We start from the raw sequence: 22,437 nt of genomic DNA, 5'->3' as shown, positions 1-22,437 counted from the left end.
AATACTGTGGGAAACCCTAGATTGAGTCTAGTGTCTGCTGACTGTGATGAATCTTTTCTAGATATTTTATATCCGCTTTGACCGCTTACATTGCATGTGCGCCAACTGTTGCCTAGACAGAGTAGTTTGCATTTATCTGAGGGCATTATTTATGATCCCTGGCATCTAATAGAAACTTTGGCGCTGATTCATTAAGATGGGTCATTATTATTAGAAAAATTTGTGGAATGTATGCTAGCTCTGCAGATATAAAACATTCCGGACAAATTTTTAATCCGTTGCGTGTATAAAATCAGGAGTTATGCACATGGATGGTGCCTTGTGCATGCTGCACACATTTTAGAAGGTGCCCAGCCGAGTACATAAATCCTTTTACACGCAGAAGTGCCAGGCCGAAGTATCAATACCTGTACTGAATAGAACAACATGGTATTTTGTGAGGTATTTTAATCATTGGTCTTAAAAAACCGCCAACCACTCCACTTAATTTTATTCAAAATGATTTATATATATATAATTTTTTTTTCTATTTTTCCTTTTGTTTAAAAAATAGATTAAATCTCCCAGTATCATCAACAACAGAGCATCACAGAAGTTAACATATCAGGATGGACTAAGGATTTCAAATTTGAATGATTTCACTCAAAAAATTCTTTAAAGAAAGGCACTTATCTGAATCCAAAGTTGTTTAATCACCCTGTCCTGCATATGCTTCTGCCAACTGTATATTTCAAATGATTGATGGCGGTGAAACCGACCACCTCAAATACTATGGATCATTAGGTACATGTTGGAGCCAAGAATGTATTTCTCCAAATCTGAGCCAGGAGCCAACATCAGCTAACATTTCACCAAAAATGGCTGTCTCAAGGCTCAAAACTCAGAACTCCACTGTAACATCATGAACATTTTCTTCTGCGGAACACTGCTACTTCATTTTTCATGTTTCTGCTGTTAAAAATGGAGGACAGGGTGATTAAACAACTTTGGATTCAGATAAGTGGCTTTCTTTAAAAAAGATTTTAAGTGAAATCATTCAACTTTGAAATCCTTAGTCCATCCGGATATGTTAACTTCTGAGATGCTCTGTTGTCGATGATACCAGGAGATTTAATCCATTTTTTAAAGAAAAGGAAAAATAGAAAAAAAATATATATATATATAAATCATTTTGAATAAAATTAAGTGGAGTGGTTTGTGCTTTTTTTTTAAGACCAATGATTAAAATACCTCACAAAATACCATGTTGTTCTATTCAGTGCAGGTATGGAGGTTCCTGAGGTCTACTCACTCCTATTAGACATTGATATTTATGTGACATTTTCTTGTTTGTAATGATTTTTGATAGGGGCAAGATAGGCTGGCAGAGTGGAGGTAGTCTGGTCCCTGTGGTTTTGATAGGGGCAAGACAGACTGGCAGAGTGGCGGCTCCATTGGCATCTAGTGAGCTCTCGCTGGTCTTTGAAAATCTGGGGGGAAATAGCAGATATACAAACGAGAACTTTGAAGGCCGAAGTGGAGAAGGTTTCCATGTGAACAGCGCTTCAACATGGATAACTGGGTACTAAGTGATAGGTAAGACACGGGGAGAGTTCCCTTTCCTTTGTGAAGGACCTGGCTCCCTGGAATGGGTTCACCCCAAAAGTGGGGCAAGAGCCTTGGAAAGTGAGGCAAAGTAGAGAAGGTTCCCATGTGAACAGTGATTCAACATGGGTCAGCGGGTACTAAGAGATAAGCGAGACCTGGGGAGAGTTCCATTTCCTTTGTGAAGGACAGGGCTCCATGGAATGTGTTTGCCCCGAGAGTGGGGCATGAACCTTGGAAAGTGTGGCAAAGTGGAGAAGGTTCCCATGTGAACAATGGTTCAACATGGGTCACTAAGAGATAGGCAAGACCCAGGGAGAGTTCCCTTTCCTTTGTGAAGGACAGGGCTCCCTGGAATGGGTTCGCTCCGAAAGTGGGGCACGAGCCTTGGAAAGTGTGGTGGCTCCATTGGCATCTAGTGTGCTATCGATGGTCTTTGAAAATCTGGAGGGAAATAGCAGATATACAAATGAGAACTTTGAAGGCCGAAGTGGAGAGGGGTTCAATGTGAACAGTCGTTCAACATGGGTCACTGGGTACTAAGAGATGGGTGAGCCCTGGACAGAACACGAAAGGGAACCAGTGCCACCTCATTTTCCTCTCCGACTATGACTTCAGATTAGATGTGGCAACCCACTGAATTGATGGAAGGGCACTACAAAGAATATGAACTTGTTGCAGCTCTTCATCATTCAGTTGATTACTGCTGCCATACAGGTCAAGGCAGGGCAAGAAATGGATAGACCTGTGACTCTTAGCTGTGGATCACTCGGACTTGTAGTGATGTAAGAGCCGGACAGACAGGCACAGCTGTTGGGGTCAGGTCCTTGTAGTGACATAAGGGTTGGATGGACAGGCACAGTGGTTGAGGTCAGGCCCTTGTAGTGATGTAAGGGCCGGTCAGACTGGCACAGCGGTTGAGGTCAGGTACATGTGCTAATATTATCTGGAGCATATGGGGCAGTTGGAGCTTCTACAAGGCTTTAAATTGCTTTTATTCATCTTGCCATTCACAGGGAAAATCTGGAAATCCAAGTAAAGGCATGTTTATTTTAAAAAACACTAGCATTTCCATCAACTCTGCTGCCATCCTTGAGCGATGAGGGCTCATGATATCCCCTGTCATTGAAAATAGATGTTCACTGGGCACACTGGTTGGTGGACATGACCGATATTGCTGAGCCACTTTGGCTAGGTGTGGCCAGACAGTAGAGTTCTGTGCCCAATATGCCAGTGGATCTGTCTCCATGTCCTCTTTGGGCTCTGTGAGATACCGTGTCACTGGCATTTGTGCTGGTGTCTCCTTTGCTTGGGTGGGCTGAGAGTCCTTCTTGCCAGCTGCTTTTGCTCTATCCTGTGCCAGAAGAGATGATTTTTTTTTAGGGACAACATGGCTTTGGTGTACTGAAGTGGAGGAGGAAGTACTAGTTGTCGCTGACAGAGTGCTGCTCCTGCTTGAGCTTGCTCTACTCTCTGAAGTGGCCGCTGTTTCCTCCTCTGCTTCATGCCTAATCTGCCTCTGCCTATGGCGCTCCTCTTCATAGACCTTTCCTAACAACATGTTCTTCACAAATGTGAGATAATTGGACTGTAGGATGAGTTTCCCTTTCACACGGGTATGACAGACTGTGGCGAGCATGTATGTCATGTTTTGTTAAAGGTCCTAATCTCTCTTGCACCTGTTTCTGCAAAAAGTCCAGACAATGCAGCACCTCTGCTGTCATTCCCTCTTCCTGTTTAAAGCCCCCCACATTTTCCTCCAGAATATTAACTATAGGGATGATGTCAGCCAAGGTGACACTTCTTGAAGGGCTGCAGGATTTTTACCAGCTGACTCATGACTAAACAATCATGATGCCCTAGGGGACTTTGCACACCTATGTCCATTTCCACAGAAAGTTCAAGAAGGGGTATCTGCTGCTCCATTAACCTCTGCAGCATCATATAGGTGGAATTCCACCAGGTGCCAATGTCTTGAATGAGATGCTGTAAGGCATCCCCAAATCATTCTGCTTTTGTCAGAGAACCTACCCCGCTTTCACACTTCTGTGAAAGCGGGGTAGGTTCTGCACTTCTGTATTAACGTATATAGGTATTCATTCTCTTGGTGCTTGGAATCCAACCCCAGAGCTGACTTCACTACCAGGTGCAGAGTGTGTGCAAAACATCGGATGATATTATCTTTACCATGTTTGCACCATTGTCTGTGACAAAGAACCCTGCCTGAAGATTGATGTCTCTTTGGTCTAGCTGCCAGCCCACCAGAAACTGTCTGATGCATGATAGAATATTGGCTGAGGTATGGGCCTCATCCATCAGGTGGGTGTGCAGTAAGCCCACCTTTACCCCGATACATGTTCACTAATAGAGCTGCTGCCTGTCCCTGCCTCAGCCAGGACCCACCAGTCTGCTGTCAGGGAGAGGTAAGAGTGTGAAGCATTTATGACAGTCCAGATATTGCAGGTGAAATGCACACTCCCCTCTGCCTTAGCTAGCAGTGCTTGGATGCGACTGACACTGGTTGTACAGGCTGGGGATGACCTTTTTGCTAAATGTAATTCTGGAGGAAACTTTATAACTTGGAGCTAAGACCTACAGTAAATGCTTGAAACCCACATTCTCGACTAACTGCAGGGGGTGGTCATCAAGGGCAATCATTTCCCCGATACTCCTGGTTACAACTTTTGAGGCTGCCTGCCTCCTTCCCTGGGATAGTGCTACTGAACACCACCCCATTTCCTCCATGGTGAGTTGTCACTTCTGACGCATAGCAGGGGGCTGCTGGCCTGCAACCTGACTGCTAGAAGGGGCTGAGGGCATGGCATGACTCTGCTCCATTTCAACTACTTTACGCTGCCTAGAAAAAGGGGTCCCCTGACTGGTACTGCCACCATACCCAGATGTCAGTACTGTTGGGTGTTGCTTCTGCATATGATGCATTATTCCAGAATTAGTTAGATGTCCCACTTGCTTGCCTCTGCCAATATCCCTGGCACAGTAATTACACTGAGCAAAATGTGGGTCCTCCCTCACTCCAGATCACATATTTCTTTCATGATCCCTTCTCTATAGCCTTCAGGGTGGATGCTGGCATTGGAGAAGCAATGCCAGGGGCATCAGTCACACTCTGTACCTGCGCTGACTGCTCTTCCCCATCATCATCAGTTTCCTCTCTCTCCTCCAGCACTGAAGTGGAGGCTAAGACAGAACTAACTAATCCTCCTAAACCTTCTTCAGCTATTAATTCTTCCATTTCTGATGAAGGGAATCCCATACAAAATGATTCTTCATCGGAATCAGAAGCAAACACTGACTGCACTACATCATCAGCGCTAACTAGAGTCTGCTGTCGCACTGCTGCTTTTGGTTTTCACTCTTTTGTCTTTGGCTCAGCCTCCCCTTCCCTCACTTCCAAAACAAAAGGGTCAGAAACATGTGGTGGTGGTGCATCATGTTTAAATTTACGTTTTTTCTGGATGGGACTGCCTGTCCCTCCAGAGATTTTAGATTGGAACATGTCCCTTTTTAACTTTAATGGGAAACTGCCTTTTGAAGTGCCTCCTCTGCCAGTGCCTATCACTCGACACATCTACCTTTCCCTGACATCATGGCTTTAGTGTCATTGCCTACTAGGGATTTCAATTAAAAGGATTATTTCTTTATTGGTGACTGAACACCTCTGTACCAATATATGTGAGTTTGGAAAACTACACACACACACACACACACACATACACACAGTGCAGTGCCTTGCTGTACACTTCAAATGAGACTGTTCTATGTGCACAAAAAAAAAATTAAAATTCCAGATGCCTACTGGGGATTTGGATTAAAAGAACACCACTGTACCAATATATGTGACTGTGGAAAACTACAAACACACACAGTGCAGTGGCTTGCTGTACAGTACAACTGAGACTACTCTGTGCACAGAAACAAACTCCAGATAAATCACTGGAAGCCTCAGCCTGACTACTCCTATTGTGAGTCTGCAAGCCAGAAAATCCCTAAAGAACTCACTGTGATGCAACTTGAAGTTGTTGTACAATGAATGCCCACTACCAGACAGCCACTGCAAATCTCTCACTATCTCCCACCCACACCACCCAAACCCTATGTTGCATCCGTCAGTCGCAGATGGCTGAGACTGCTCTGCCTTACCTCTTTTTCTCCCCTATCTCCCTTGTATCCTGCACCACGGACCTTCAGTCCCACCATTCTACCACCAGGAAGACACCGTCATTCTGTGAGTACCTCTACGATCCAGCACTCTAACTCCTCCCACCAGACGCGGTGTTACCCGCAATGGGGCCTCCCACCTATCATGAACATCTGGATGAGACTATACTTCTGAGCCTGTTGAGCATACTGGCACTTCGTGGATCAGTGCCTTATCTTCCTGCTTTCACCATCTATCTACAGCAGTACATTAAAGACTCTCTCCATACTGTGTCTGCTATCTGTGTCAGCCAATCACAGTGGTCCCCCATGGGACTCCTCCTCATGGGTGTGGTCATCTCCATTGCAACCAAGGGTCCATAATGCCACAAATACAACACCCTGCCTGCAACCCACCCCAGGGGGGTAAGATCAGCAGCAAAATGCTACTGCTGGCAGCTTGTCTCAGTGGTTGAGACAGAGAGACAGTCTTGAGTTCAATTAAAAAAAAAAAAAAGTGCAGTAAATAAAGCCTGGCTGCCTGGCAGGCACAGCAGCAAAAAATAACATCTTTTTCAGCAATAGAAAATTGTGCAATAGCAATTGAATAAAGAACAAATATCTTCTTCAGCAGTAGCAAATTGTAGCAATAGCAATTGAATAAAAATTTGAGACCCTCAGAGAGCTCAAACAGCAAACAACCTTCTTAGATAGAACCCAAGAAGAAAGTGCATTGTGGTATAGTAGCTCAAGGTAGAAAATACCTACAGTGCTATGAAGGAAAAAGAGACATGTACTTAAATATGGCAAGGCTGGTGAAAGCAGAGGACCATGCAACAGATCTTTGGGTCTAATTTACTAAGTATTTTTCCAAAGACACTGAATGGGAGAAAGGTCTTAATCAAGGCCCTTTGTTTGCATTATATGGCAAACCATATATGGCTTCCCAGCAGAGTATGAAAGTGCTTATTGGATTATTGGTTGAACTTTGATCTGTCCATTCTTTCTAGAATAGCATTTTACTGTGATCTAAGTGTCATTATTTACTTCTTTCTGCAAGAGTGATTTCTGTAAATTCTTTGGATTAAGGTAATTGGACAGGAAAAAATATTAGAGATGTGAATCGTGTCCTCGATCGTCTTAACGATCGATTTCGGCTGGGAGGGGGAGGGAATCATATTGTTGCCGTTTGGGTGTGTAAACTATCGTGAAAAATCGTTAAAATCGTGAGCCGGCACACTAAACCCCCCTAAAACCCACCCCGACCCTTTAAATTAAATCTCCCACCCTCCCGAACCCCCCCCCCATGCTTTAAATTACCTGGGGATCCGGCGGTGGTCCAGAACGGCGGCGGTCCGGAACGGCCCCCTCAATAGAATCGTGTTGTCTTCAGCCGGCGCCATTTTTCAAAATGGCCGCCACAAAATGGCGGCGGCCATAGACAAAAACGATTCGACGGAGGAGGTCGTTCCGGACCCCCGCTGGACTTTTGGCAAGTCTTGTGGGGGTCAGGAGGCCCCCCAAGCTGGCCAAAAGTTTCCTGGGAGTCCAGCGGGGTTCCGGGAGCGATTTCTCGCCACGAATTGTTTTCGTACGGAAAATGGCGCCGGCAGGAGATCGACTGCAGGAGGTCGTTCAGCGGGGGTTCCGGACCGCCGCTGAACGACCTCCTGCACTCAATCTCCTGCCGGCGCCATTTTCCGTACGAAAACGATTCGCGGCGAGAAATCGCTCCCGGAACCCCGCTGGACTCCCAGGAAACTTTTGGCCAGCTTGGGGGGGCCTCCTGAACCCCACAAGACTTGCCAAAAGTCCAGCGGGGGTCCGGAACGACCTCCTCCGTCGAATCGGTTTTGTCTATGGCCGCCGCCATTTTGCGGCGGCCATTTTGAAAAATGGCGCCGGCTGAAGATAACACGATTCTATTGAGGGGGCCGTTCTGGACCGCCGCCGTTCTGGACCACCGCCGGATCCCCAGGTAATTTAAAGCATTGAGGGGGGGGGTTCGGGAGGGTGGGGGATTTAATTTAAAGGGTCGGGGTGGGTTTTAGGGGGTTTTAGTGTGCCGGTTTTCCTGCCCTCCCCCTTCCCCCGATTTATGATTTTTTAATGATAAATCGGGGGAATTGGTATTGTATCGTGGCCCTAACGATTTTTTGACGATTTAAAATATATTGGACGATATTTTAAATCGTCAAAAAACGATTCACATCCCTAAAAAATATATACAATACAGACTTGATAACTTCTTATATAAAAGAGTACACAGAATGAATAACTGGTCCTGTGCAATGCATTCCAATCTTTATGGCCTCACAATGACACAGGCCAAAGCCTTTTTATACCCATCTAAAAAATACTGACATATTGTCAGTATTTTATTTATTAGTATTTTATTTATTGTCAGTATTTTATACCCTTCTAAAAAATACTGACATATTGTCAGTCTCCCGCGCCTCGCCTGACCCACTGGGGTCAGGGGAAGCGCGGGAGACTGCAGCCGCGTAGGAGGCATCCGGCCCATACCTCGGGCCTGCCCCGGACCCTGAGCAGCATAGCAGGACAAAAGAAAAAAAATCACCAGTGCGGTAAGCCCGCCCACCCCCAGTGACACCGAGACCACGCGGCTGTGAGCCCTTTAAAACGGCCCGACGGCCTCAGGCGTCGCGCGCCTAAGGAGCGTGACAAAGGGGCCTGCCCCTTTGTGCACCCCTTAGTGCGTACCAGTGCCAGTACCGCCCGCCAGAGTCCTACATGGCATCACTCACGGCATCGCCATAACGCTTTCATTAAAGATATAAAGCCATTGGGCCTCATCATCACTCCCTCCAGCAACTACTACCCAACTCCTCTTCTCCAATCCCGCCAACTGAAGTCCTGCGAGAAAGATGTTAACCCACCCTATCCCTGTCAGATACCATCGCTACCACTCCTCTATCTATCCACCTCAAGATTTACCTAAAGAGCACCCAAGTCTCTCATCCCAATCATGATCACCCCCTTGACTCAGCTCCTAGGGTTCACCCTACTCTCAGTAACCCTATTCAATGCACAGTCCCTGACGAAGAAAACACACATCCTCATCGACTACCTCCTAGACTCTAAACCAGACATCTGTGCTATCACAGAAACCTGGCTAAAAAACTCAGACATAGCCCTAATCAACCAACTACCTACACACCTATACGACATCTTTTCAGTACACAGACACAAAAAATGAGGGGGTGGCCTTCTACTAGCTGCCAAGAAAGAATTCAGACTTACATCACATGCAATCAAGTCTGAATCCAAATTGGAATTGGGCTTATTCAAATCGAAACAACTTCAAATACTGCTAGTTTATGCCCCACCAGGAGTACTAGAAATGGACGCCTCCCCCTTATAGAATCAATAGTGAAACACATCAACACAGACCTCCCAGCCATGATCATGGGCGACTTCAACCTCCATATTGATGTCTCTCCATGCTCCGCCAATTGTGAAGCCCTCCTCACCTCCCTCAGTGCAATGGGGTTCAATCAAATCATCAGCAAACCCACACACATAGCAGGACACACACTGGATCTCATTTTTATTAACTCTAATTTCTCTAGCACGACGGAACCTCTATGTACCCCAGTCCCATGGTCAGACCACTTTCTGATATCCAGCACCCTCTCCTCAAAAAAACAGCCATACACCCCACAGCACCATTCCACCATCCACTTCAGGAAACCATGCTCTGCCGATGTACTCAGTGATCATCTTTCCAAGGAACTCCCAAATTTGGATATATCCAACCTTGATTCAGCTGTTCTTTCCTGGCTCAAGATCACTGAAGTAGTTGAAAATAAATTATGCCCCGCAGTCTCCAAAACAATCAACCCAGCAAAAAAAGGAAAACAACCATGGTTCTCGCCTGAACTTAAACAAATGACAAAAAGAAAATAGATGGTGCAAAGCCCGCAATTCATCTACACTATCGGCATACAAAGGAACCCTACATCACTACAGGACCTCAATTCTAAGGACAAAAAGAGAATTATATGCCAATAGAATCCACAATCTCCAATTTGATGTCAAGGCTCTCTTTGCCTATGTTTCACAATCACAAACGCAGCCCCTCCAACAATACCCGACGAACAGGCACAAACCAAGGCTAACGAGCTGGCATTATTCTTTCAGAAGAAGATCTCGAACATCCTTGCACTCCTCCCAAATATTACTACCTCCCTTGCTACATCCTCCAACATCACCAACATTTCTGGAGCCAATCTCGATAATTTCAAACCAACCTCCCCCAAAGAAATTGAATCTCTTCTTAAGAGACAGAAACCAACCAGCCACCCCGCAGACAACATCCCATCTAAACTTCTGCTACTTATCCCTCACACTATCTCCGGACCGCTGGCCAACATTATTAACAGCCTGCTAACTCAAGGTATTTACCCAGATAGTCTTAAAACCGCTTCTCTAAAACCCCTCCTCAAGAAACACAATTTAGACCCTAGAGAATTAGCCAATTACCGTCCCATCTCTAATCTTCCATCCTTAGCCAAACTCACAGAGAAACTGGTAAACACCCAGCTCTCAGAATATTTTGAAGAACACAATATCCTATATCCGTCCCAATATGGCTTTCGCAAATCACTCAACACGGAAACTCTCCTCATCTCCCTAACAGACCATATTATCATGGGATTCGACAAAGGCCACTCGTTTCTTCTAGTCCTCCTAGACATCTCGGCAGCTTTCAACACCGTCAACCACTCCATCCTCCTGAATCGCCTCTCAGACATAGGTATATCTGGATCAGTTCACAGATGGTTCAACTCTTTCCTCCACAACAGAAGCTTTAAAGTCAAAATCAACAATAAAGAATCACCCAGTATAAATTCTTCACTTGGTGTACTTCAAGGATCATCCTTTTCCCCTACCCTCTTCAATATCTACCTCCTTCCCCTTTGCAAGCTGCTAACAGATCTTAACCTCATTCACTACCTTTATGCAGACGACGTGCAGATTCTAATCCCTATGACAGAGTCCATCTCAAAATCGCTCACTTTCTGGAACAACTGCCTTCAATCTATCACTAGCCTTCTTAACTGTCTAAACCTGGTCCTTAATACCACCAAGACCGAACTCCTCCTCATCTCTTCCAACCAAGATAACTTCCCCCCACAGACCCACCCTAACACCCAGATCACACACACACACACACACATGTAAGAGATCTTGGGGTCATCCTCGACAACCGCCTAAACTTAAAGAAAATGATTAACACTACAACTAAAGACTGCTTCTACAGACTCCAGATTTTAAAAAGACTCAAACCACTCCTATATTTCCATGACTTCAGGACAGTTCTGCAATCCATGATATTTACCAAGATAGACTACTGCAGCGCTCTTTTCCTAGGACTCCCCAGCTCCACCACCAAACCGCTACAGATAATACAGAACGCTGCGGCGAGAATTCTGACCAACACCAACCGTGGAGAACACATCTCACCAATCCTCCAAAACTTACACTGGTTACCAGTTAACTACAGAATCCTACACAAATCACTTACCATAATACACAAATTCATCCACAATCATCTTCAGCTCGACCTCGAAATCCCCTTCAAACTCGACACCTCCACCAGACCAATTAGAGAAACCTACAAAGGAACTCTCCAAGCCCCTCCAACCAAAGCCACACGCCTCACCACGACCAAAGACCGAGCCTTCTCAACAGCAGGCCCAGCTACTTGGAACAACATCCCCTCAGACCTCAGACTGGAACCATGCCATCTAACATTTAGGAAAAAACTCAAGACGGCTTTTCTGCCAAGCCTTCTCATACACTCCGGATTCATACTAATTTGGACTAGCAACTCCTCACGAGCTATGAAACCTCATACCTCTTCTAAGCACCTAGTCAAGCACTATCCCTAACCCTCACTTGTATCATGTTCGTAGTTAACTGCCCTCTCCGGCCTTTTTTTCTGGCTGCCTAAGCTTTCAAGTTTAACCTCCTTGTTGAATGTAACTTTTTGCTTCTTCTGTTAAATGATTGTTCTTTGTTACAGTTTACTCCGTTCTGTGTAAACTGATCTGATATGGTTCTAACCATGAAGGTCGGTATAGAAAAGAGTTAAATAAATAAATAAATATTGTAGTTATTGATTGGGAGATTGAAACTGGGTAACAATAACATATATATACTTACCTTCAGGAGGGTGGCATTCCTGCCACAGTTCCTCCAGCAGCTCTGGGTCCTGACACATCAGGACATGGAACCATTCCTTTTGGGCCTTGAGATTCCAGTGGTTAATACTAGCTATTAGGAATACAATGTTGTATAAGTCTGTAAGACCCATGGATCTGACATTTACAGCACAGCAGTATCAAAAAGAAAGGTATGTGGAAATGTCACAGCAATGTGCTAATGGCCAATAATATGGGCATGGGTTCCCTATAGCTGTATACTCAGTCCTCCTGACACTAGCATGGAAATTACAGGAAACCCAACAGAGAGGTTTCTTTTAAGAACAAATCAACTTTTCCACCATCTCTGGCTCAAAAGATGTCCCCCTCCCATTGAGAATATCTTTTCACTAGGCATGCTGATTGGTTGGCAGAACAGGAAATACTGGTCCATGTTGGCAAGGTCTGGCAAATTGCAGTCTTGTATGCCCAATATGCCAATAGATCTGTCTCCTCAACCTTGGGGTTCTGCCAGATAATATGTGACTGATATTTGCTTTGGTGTCTCTTTTGGTGGGGGAGGATAATCTCCTCTGCTGCCAACTGCTATAACTATGGCCTGTTTCAGGAAAGAAAATTCTGATATAACCACAGCTGGTAGGAAAGAAAAAGGTGGAGTTGTAAATAGTAGCTGACAAGGTGCTGCTCTGCCTGATACTATGGAGTAGTATGTCCACACTTAACTCTACTGCATACCCTTTCACTCTACCTCTAGTGCTTCCATTCCTGAATTTTGCTGCAAGTAGTCCACAAACAACACTAGATATCCTGTCAGTCCCTATTCCTGTCAAAAACATTAAAACTTATTCTACAGAATGTTGACGATGGGGATCACCTCACCTAGCATGGCTTTTGGAAAACTGAGATCCTTCGTTGCATTCCTGTCATGCTTCAGGACTTCTAACAGTTGTGTTATGTTTAGCCAATCATGATGACACAAGAAGCAGTTCACATCTATCTCACCTTCCAGAGCCGACTCATGAAGGGCTATCTGTTGTTCCATTAACCTATGCAGCATTAGATAATTAGAACTCCACCTGTTGCCTACATCTTAAATCAGCCAGTACATAGGCACCCCCACTGCTTCCTGTTTCTTATGTAGCTACTGCCTACCATTCATGGTCTAGTGAAAATGCCCTGCTATTTTACTCTGTCTCTCAGAAACACTTCTTTCAAGACAAAACTGCTGTGTTGTTACTTAGCCTCCAGGGTGTCCTTTACAGCAATATGCAGCAAGTGTACAAAGCAATGGATCATCTCATAGCCCCTATCTTCCACTGTCTGTAATAAAAAAAACAAAAAACCCATGAACAACTGTCCATTCTCTGTATTCTATATGTCAACTTTCCAAGATCTTCATATTGCTGCTAATATATTCTTGTCTATTACCTGGGTGTGCAGCATAGCCCACATGTAGCCTGCTTTACTACCTCTGCTAGAGCTGCTGCTTGCCCTTGCCTCAGCCAGTTGCCACTTGTGTGCCATCAGCAAAATACATTAATGTATAGCATTCTGGCTGGTCCAAATGTCGCTGATGAAATGGAAGATTCCCCTCTCTACTTCAACCAGGTGTGCCTACATGTGATAGTGACTCTGAATGTATAGACTGGTGATAATATGCACACTGAATGTTACAGACTGAGAGGACATTTGAAAATTTAAAGCTAACAGCTGTAGCATTTGCTTAAATCCCATATTCTATTCCATCAATGCAGTATGTCACCATACAGTGTGTCACAATACTTTTCCTCTACTGATGCACTTAAAACAAATAATTCATTCTGCAAAACATGGAATCTCCTTTGCTCTGAAATGCCCCACACCTTGGATTTCTTAAGTGACTTTCTCTCTATCTCTGCAGCCTTGGATGCTGCTGCTGGGTCTGGAGTTGAGGATAGACTAAGAGCAAAATGGCTGTTGCTGTTGTGGTTGCTGGAGCAGGTAATTGCCGCTCTGTTGGATTTTCTTGAGGACTATTTGGCTGTCATTCCTTGCCTGAGTCAGTAAACTGCCCAGCTGATAATTACCTACCTTCTTCCGGGCTCTGACGTCGGAGGGAGGAGCCCTATCAGATGCCTATAACAGCAGCGTCTGAACAGAGGGATTTGCCATTGCTGTTGTGGTTGCTGGAGCAGGTAATTGCCGCTCTGTTGGATTTTCTTGAGGACTATTTGGCTGTCATTCCTTGTCTGAGTCGTAAACTGCCCAGCTGATAATTACCTACCTTCTTCCGGGCTCTGACATCGGTGGGAGGAGCCCTATCAGACGCCTATAACAGCGGCGTCTGAACGCCGTGCTTGCCGTCGGTGCGTCGCCGCGTCGCCAAAGCCGCGCTCCTAAGGGGTGCGAGGCTTTGCCGGGCTTGCTGGGATCGGCCGGAGGAACTTATTTTAACTTTCAGGATGCAGTGGTCAACCAGAGTCAGGTTGAATTGTGATTGTGTTTTCAAAAAGATCCTTCTATTCTTGAGGTACATTTTCATTATATTTTGTGGTTTAAGTCCTCTTGGTAATGCCACATACCAAGAGGAAAGGAAGGACAACAACTTCTACTCCTGTTGTGAGTGATAACCAACCATGTATCCAGGACCTTTTTGTTAGAACCATATCTTTGTCACCAGGAAGAGAAGTCGCTGGAGTTGTAGCCCAGGAGCAGGGGCTAAACTCCCTGACTTATGAAACATTGTTGAGTCCTGGTGCCCCATTAACACCGGATCCACCCACTGGAAAAGGAGGAGGAGACTCTCCTTTTGAGGATTCCAATTTGAAGTTGAACCTGGACCCTATTTCATCTTGTGATCAAGGAGGGGCAGGAAGTTTTAACCACCCACCACTGATCCCTGGGTCTCAGGTTTTTAAAGATCAAAGGTTGGGAAGTAGTATAGCTGTGGTCCCTAAGGAGAAGGGGATGGAAGGAAGTCAAGGGAGAGCGTCGGTTGATATACCTACGCTAGTTCCCACTAAGTTTACGCTGGAAGAAATAGGGATCATGATTTTCTCTATGCAAAAATCAATTATTGATTTGGCTAAACTAGTTCAAGAGGGTTTGAGTAATAACAGAATATTACAGATGAAGATAGAAAAGCTAGATGCTCTGGTAAATAATATGGGTAGTAAAACTGAAGAGATTGAAAAAGTTCAATTAAATTTAATTAAATCGGAAAAATGCAATCTGAAAAATTAGAGCAATTAGAAAATCAAATAAGGAGAGTAAATTTGAGAGTTTTAAACTTTTTTAAGACCCATTTGCTCTCTCCTAAGGAACTATTTAGAAGCTATCTTAAAAATGTTTTGAAATATACAGATGCAACATTGCCAGGAATATCTAGGATATACTATATTACTCAAACTGCAGGGAGAGTTGATGTACAAGAACAAATTCAGGGAGAACAAAAAGAGGATACAAATGTGTCTGATCTCCTAGAGAAGTCATCTGATATGGAAATAAAGAGCTACATTAATTGTCCAATTTGTTGATATTGCTGAGAGGGATGTTATCCTTAGATTATACTTTAAGTATCAGAATGTCAACTTTCATGGTTATCCAATTAGAATTTTCCCTGATGTCTCCTATAATACACAGTTAAGAAGAAAATAATTTTTAACTATGAGAGATAAGGTTATTCAATGTGGAGCTAAGTTTATTCTACGTTTTCCTTGTAGATGCATTGTATTATATCATAATGCGAGGTATGTGTTTATTCAGCCTGAACAACTATGCACATACCTTGATTCTTGACCCCATATTTCTCCTTAGTTAAATTTGGGGTTAAAATATATATATATATATATGGTTTAGACACAAATTATTATAATGTTATATAAATATCGATTTAAATAATTGCTTCCTTTACTATCAGCCTGCCTCTGTAATTGCTAGTAAATGATTTTTTCAGGTTTCACAGTATGTATTATGTAGATATTTTTGAATGTCTATATTTAATTTATGATTGTGAGGTAATACAAACTGTGTAATATCTTTTTTGAAATTGAAAAAGTTTAATAAACATAAAATAAAATTTAAAAAGACTAAGAGGCAACATGCCAGAGCAATAACTCAAGCTCTTCACTATCTCCACTTACCAGGGTTGCTCTTTTCCCTAGCAGTATTGCTTTCTCCTTCCTCTACCTGCTCAGTGGAAGAAAACATGCTAGTAACTGAACCCCTTTCACTACTCTCAACTACTCGCTATTTTACCTCCTGTATGTCTGAGAAATTCTCACATGATTCCTCTGAATCAGTTTTTTCTTGCAAGATCTGCTGTAGATGTTTCTCAGGAGGCATGAGGGTATAGCATTATGTTGCTTTTCACTGCACCAATACTAGTACTACCCTTGCACCCTCCACTGCCAGTACCAATGCCATTCTCCACTGGCACTGTCTACTCCAGCTCCTGTAGCTTAGGGATACAGATTACAGTAGCAGAAGGCAGCACATGTTCTTCCAGTCTCAGCTTCTTCTTGCTTGATGTTGTCTGTGTGGTGATTTACCCCTGAAAAAAAACAAAACCAAAAAAACCCTCTCTTTAGCTTGGGTGGGGGAGTGCCGCTAGTACTACTGGTGAAAGATATGCACTTATAGAAATGTGCACTTATAGGTGTCTGGCAGGATGGAAAGCTTTTCCTCTGCCTTTGCCATTGTTATCATAGCACCCTCCTCTTCTTCCCAATCTCTGTGGTATGATATAAATGTTACACAATCATCACTGGCAGTGCCCTTATGGAAAGGGGTTTAGCTTTTTACATGTATTGTAGTGTTAGTGTATGTAGCCCTCTTTTCACTACTCTCACATACACTGCCTGTATCTGATAGTGATACAGTGTTTTTCCACAGATGAAGACAACATTTATGGAAAAATAGCCTATTGCCATATACACATTTTATATACTTTCCCTCTCCAAAATGAAACTTAGAGAAGCAAAACTTCAAGCCTGTTTCCTTTGCTCTATTTCTCTGTTAGTACCCATACACACATACACACACACACACACACACACACACTTACACTGCAGTGTACTTCTGTAGTTTAAATATCTCTGTGTGAATACACTGACTTGCTTCCAATACAATCAAATTACATTGAGGTTTTCTTCTGCTCTGCTTTTTCAGTATTACAGTTCCTCTGTGTATGTGCTGTATCACTTCACAACAGACAAAATATTTTTGAGACACAGAAAAGAAGAAACAGAAGAGCTTAAGCCCATCTCACATGACATTTCTCCTAGACCGGGTCTTTTTGCAATCTTTTCTCAGTAATTATAACTCAGCTCACAGATCTCAAATTCCATTTATCTATTCTCCCTCCCAGATACAAATGAGCTCAAAATACAGTCTAAAATATTTTTCTTTCACTTGCCACTTGATAAAAAAGAGGAAGTCACTTCCAGTCCAGGTGAATGCCAGCTAGAATAGGTTTAAAAAAAAAAAAAAAAAAAAAGATTGACATTGATTGGAACTTCTTCTTGGTTTGTTCTATTTCTCCTCCTGCCTGGTCAGTCTGGGATCAAATGACAAAAGTGGCTGTTAGATGCTTTCAGGAAAAAAAATATCCCTGCAGTTTTGTTTCTCCTCCATAGACTTTAATGGGAAACAAAAAAAATGTGAATAAAAATGTCCATTAAATTTTTGAGTACTGGCTATTTGTATTCATTTTCCATGAACCAAAACAAATCAGTTTGATTTGATTTGGATTTATTTCTTTTAAATGAATTCACACCATTGTTAAGCATATAAGATTAGTCTGAATACAATAATATGCTTTAAATAAGTTCTTCTTCCATGAACTGATCATGATTTCATATGGAAATGTGGTTTACTGCATATAATATATTTACTGCATATAATATGTTAAGTCGCACTCTGTAGAATAGTTGATATATTCTAATGGAGCAAGCCAGCACTCACATAAAATATGAATAAGCCATATGTTTTGAGCTGAAGAAGTAAAACACTTTAAGACATGACATACTTTTAATCCTTTTACCACATCAAGAGATTTCATTGTCTCTTTTGACCTTGGGAAAAAAATCATAAAATATTTATTGCAGATCTACATTTATGAAAAATGCATATATTTCTGTTGGACTTTTATAAACAACTGCAAAGTTCAGCTAAGACTTTTTAAATACATTTTGTTTGTAGAGAGATCAAATCTTAAAGGGATAGATTCACATTAAATTGAAATGTTGAATATATTTTGGCAGAAATATATCATTTTTTCCTTTAAAAATAATCAAATCCACTGTAAAAAAAACACAAAAAAACAAAAACCTCAGCAGCCTAGATGCCCTGAAAATATCAAGGAAACTGGATAATCCTTGTTTACATGCATTTTTAGTTATTTCTCTGTTTGAAATCATGTAATGCACTGTCAGTTTCATTATAAAACCCTTATTAACCATTTTAGGATATGCAGAGTCTGGTATAAGGCTGTCATGAGGTTAGCTTAAATTAAAGGCATGAAGTAAAAAAATGATGGACCATACTTTACCACACTGTCTCTTTTAAACTTGATCAAATGCATTTATGCACTCAAAGACCATAGGAGTTGATATGGAAATGGAAAATTAGAAAAAAAAAGAGAAAAATACAATTTCTGGTGGAAAAAGCACTGTCATAGGTAAGCATGTGCAGCAGGAAAAATAATTGTTTCATTTTAAAATTTGTTTTGTGGGGATCTAATTTGTTTCTTTAGTTTCAAATAAAAAATATATCATTTTTGTAGTTTGATTCATTTTCATTTGCCATTAAAGTCAAGGGGGGAATCATTACAGGTAGAATTCAGCTTATATTGGGCTTCAGAATAGGGGTTTCTAATCAATTGTCTTAACATTTGTGGGCAGAAATCAACAGAAGGTGGAAGGAGCTCCAAGGTCCCTAGAAAGGAGACTGGAGAGTGGCACCCAAAGTGGCATGAATAACCTAGGACTCTGCAAAGGAGCATTGACAGGATTTCACCGAGTCACTGTAAGAGGAGCAAAAAATCCCCAGCAATCTAAATGCCCTGAAAATATCAAGGAAACTGGATAACCCCTCCTTATATGCTTTATTAGTTATGTCTCTACTTGAACTCATGTAATACACTGTCAGTTTCATTATAATATTAATTCCCTTTTTCCTGCTGGACCTATAAGCACTCCTGGATTGCCTCCTCTTAATGCAGCTACAAGCTTAGCCTGCACACTGTGAAAGAAGTCACAGACTTTTAGCCACATTGAGGGCATGCAATTTGCAGATGCCTGATTAACACTGGTAAATGCTCTTTACCCATGTAAATCACTTTAAAAATTATCCAAGAAGTTTAAATATTAGTGAGAAGTTGAAATGAAGGCAATAGAATGAGTGAAGAAGTCGAGTAATATGAAAATAAGAAGGATGTTCTCCACCCCCTCCATTATTTCATCTCTTACCTTGCATTTTATCAATTTTGTATCTTTGTATAATTGCCTCTTAATTACCACAAGTATTACCTGTACCCAGCCCTAAATTGTACACAGCCCTCATTGTATTTAGCCTTCAACTGTATATAGTTTTTCAATCGTTTTTTTTTTCATAGTTTGAATTATCTATCCTTTATTGGTACATGATAATCACAGTTTCATAACCACTTAATCTGGTTTTCAACTATTTTTCCTCTCTGCATTCCTCTCGTTTATCACTTTTAGTCTATCACTTTCCCTTCCCCGCCTCCTCCTTTTTCTAGCCTGCCCCCCTCTCCCCTCTCCTTGTTCATTGTAATTTTTTCCGTTCTTTTCAGTTCATTGTAAACCGGCGTGATGTTTTTTACGAACGTCGGTAAATAAAAGTTCATAAATAAATAAATAAATAAAATCAACGTTGGAACTGAATACATGTTGCAGATTTCTGAAGAAGCTGGAAAGTTTAAACAGAGAAATTGGGAAGACTGACCATGAGGGTGCTTTTCAAAGTCTGTGGGTAAAACTGTTTTATGTGCAGAAATCACCTTTACAAAATTCCCATCCCGCTACGTGGGTATACTTATGCATGCATGTCATGTTTGTATGCCAGTTTGCCCAGACTGAGCAGAGTCTTCATAAGGTAGAACTGGAGAGGATGCTGGACTTATGTGCTTTCTTTTGTATGCTAAAAGGATGTACATACACTTTCAAGAAAAAAGTTGTGTGCATGTCTTAGCAGGAATTACCTGAATGGATATATTTGGTCTGATAATTCTCAATGGGTACGTATGTGTGTAAGCAGGCCTTGGAAGAGGCGGAGTGTGGACAGGTAGAGGTCTGCCACAGGAATTGTAATGCCTGTGAATGGAATGACTAAATCTGCATATCCCTTTCTTCAGTTTCTGCTTGAGTTGCCTACCTTTTACCGTTACTGACTCACCCCAGGTCAATGGACTAGGTTGATCCAGTCCTTCCTTTATTGGTTTTTTTGGACTTTAATTCCATTTTTTTTTTTTTTGGAACCGACTATAATGCGTGGACATTGAGTTTATGGTAAATCTCCTCTTGGGCCTCCCAGAATTATCTGATCTCCAATTGGCGATCCCTGGTGGACTTAGACTCCTCCTGGGTTGCAACAGATTCAATCTCCACTTGTGCATTCTCTGAAGGCGATCTCTGCAGAAAGGAGGGCTACATACATCTATATAAAAGAGGATACATACAAATGAAACATGTACACTTGCACTTTTCATACAAGTATGTATATACATTTCCATTTCTGCATATATTAAATGAATGAGATGAAGGTGTGCATTCTAAGACACAAGTATCCAGTTTCCTAATTATCTGTAGCCTGTGCCCTTTTTAGCTGTTGTATGAGTCATTTGGCTTTCAGATTCAGATCTTTTCTTGTACTACTACTATGAATGTGAATTATCTTTTTGGTGGTAGGGCGTGTAAACATCCCAGTTCACTAGGACCATTGCTGAAAACACACCTTCCTATGGAATCTAAATGCTAGATATCATAATAGGTATGGATAATGCAACTGCAAATTGCAATTGCTCTGCTGATGTCACAACTTACTAGTTAAGTATGTGCTCCCTTTTATGTGACATGCTCATACCTTTCACAATATTATTGAAATGTGAAGAAGCTCTAAGCAATGATTTTGGTAGCTAACAAATGCAACTCACTGTTTTATGAAGACAACTGCTGGGTTTTGATGTTGTTCATAACATTAAACCCCTCAGACCTGCAATATGCAACCAATAAAAGAAACTCTTCATTTTGGAAGTCAACAGCAAGAAATAAGAGAACTGTTTTTTTTAAGAAACCAACCTGAGCTTCAGCTTTGCCAGTTGGCCTATAAAGCTAGCAGGTGAACATGTTAATACTATAAAGATCTGAGCACTACATAAAAAGGAAGGCTATGGTGTCAGTCAGAGTTATTTACAGGGATCCGATTATCTGTAGGGTGTGAAATTCAGGGGCTTCCTTTGTCCTGAAGAAGATTTTTGAAGAACAGACTGATTTTAACCTAGCAGGGGTGAGTTTGTACTTAGCTGCTTTTTTACACTATGTTTGTAGAAGTTTATTATATGCTTTTATTTTCACTCAATAATGTGTTTCAGAATTTTAAATTGAGCCTATACCTTCCACATTTGGGCTAAGATACCATCTATAAAAATATTGTTGGCACTATTGCACTTATTTTTTGTTATGGGGTGTATGAAAACGTGTGTGGCAGTGCTTTTATATAATGTTGCACATAAAAGCACTTCTGTAAGACACTTCCTTATTGAAAAAAAAATAAAAAGGTGTTTTCCCCCACTTTATTTTTTCAATTTTGATGCTATTATGTGGTAGTTGCACTTTGTTTTTGTTAAAGCTCTTTACCAATATGCAGGCCCCAGGACTCTTGGACAGACCTCCTTGAACATGGAGGACCAAAGTGGAACACATTTTGCATAGGGGGGAATATAGCCATAAGGAAAAGCAAACCCATGGGTGCATGGTTTTACTGCACAATCTTATGTGCTGTTTAGGTAAGTGCTCCCTTTTATGTTGAAGTAAGAAATCAATCAAGCAAATCTATTAAAAGAGCTTCACATAGCAGATAACCTGATCTCATCCATAATGGTTTTACCTAAAAAGAATCGCAGTAAATATGGTTTGATATCCAATTTACCTTATCCTATGAGGAAGTCCCTGAATGACCTATTAAACTTGGGTTCAGTTGGTTAAGCTTTGTTTGATCACTTCATTAGTCTAGAGATGAGGCCAAAACACTTTTTTTTAAACAATTTTGGATATCTAATTAACTTAGCTTTAAGTTATTTCCACCACATAGAATTTGGTTGCTAGCTTTTAAATTTGACAGGTGGCTCTAATTTGATAATGCATGGTTCTGGCTATTTTAAATCCACGTGCATATTATGAGAGATTTAAGCAACTTAGAAAACTGGGGAATTGAGCAGGTAGAAAAGAATGGGATCAACATTTACAATCAAAATGATTTTTTTTTTAATTTATACTTTATTAAA

Source organism: Rhinatrema bivittatum, chromosome 1, assembly GCF_901001135.1.
Source record: "Rhinatrema bivittatum chromosome 1, aRhiBiv1.1, whole genome shotgun sequence".
Classification (NCBI taxonomy): Eukaryota; Metazoa; Chordata; class Amphibia; order Gymnophiona; family Rhinatrematidae; genus Rhinatrema; species Rhinatrema bivittatum.
This window is presented reverse-complemented; position numbering follows the sequence as displayed.